A 1,009-nucleotide genomic window follows, 5' to 3' on the forward strand; every position below is an offset into this window, starting at 1 on the left:
TGTGCATATAACGGAAATATGTACAAAATACGGATGCAAGTGCTAACCAGATTCCGTCGATTTAAATCCTCCTGTCACCATGGTAACGCCCGTCCTTGCATTGTGTCTGGATTTCTCGGGCGGCGGAGGTTCGTTATTCGCGCGCAGCTGCCTCGGCCGCACGTGCCCCTCTCGCGCGTGGTGTGACGTCAGCCGCGTCCCAATCCTCGGGGGGGGAGGGGAAAGGGCGTCGATTTGGGGTTCACGACCGTCAGTGAATACATAAAGGATGTATATTCGGGATTCATGTCGATCTTAGAATTTTACAATTGAGAGGGGAAATTAAAAAAAAAAATTCGGTCTGTATAGAATGGCATATATTACCAAAAAAATCGATGACGGTAATTCGATGCGATCGCCCCTCATCCAGGGATTGGAACGAAGGGACCCGCGCGTTTTGAACCGTATGGATCGGCCCGCCCCGGTCGGCCCGCCCGGGAAACTCCTGCTTTCAGCGGTAAAGTCTGGCGAGTGAGGGGGGTTGGGGAGCGGGGGTCAGGGGGCTGGAAAGAAAAGGCAGGACAAGAGGGGAGAGCAAATTCGGGCCAGTCCAGTTTCTCACGTCCTCGGAAGCGGTTGCGAGGAGCGCGCGCTGCCCCCACGTGTCGCCCGGATGTTACGGCGGGTTACGACCGACGACGCGGAAGTTCCGACTAATTATCTTCAGAAGAGTGGATGTTAAGCAACGAAACGGTGATTAATTTGTTGTTGGTGAAAACTCCAAAACGGAAAAGTGCGATGGTGAATGCTCGTAGCGGAAGGAAGTGCGAATTAAAAGCAGAGGTGCAGAAAAAGTGAAACATATATACATGCTTATTTTGACAGCATGTATCATTTGATGTAATGAAATTATAAAATGTATAGTTTTACATTCGCAACTTTCGCCGACAGTTGTTTATAAACAGATTGTGATCAATCAGTAAAACAAATGGATTTTCAATCAGCTTTATTCAAATGGCTTCAGGTAAGG

This window comes from Penaeus monodon, chromosome 19 (genome assembly GCF_015228065.2).
Source record: "Penaeus monodon isolate SGIC_2016 chromosome 19, NSTDA_Pmon_1, whole genome shotgun sequence".
Classification (NCBI taxonomy): Eukaryota; Metazoa; Arthropoda; class Malacostraca; order Decapoda; family Penaeidae; genus Penaeus; species Penaeus monodon.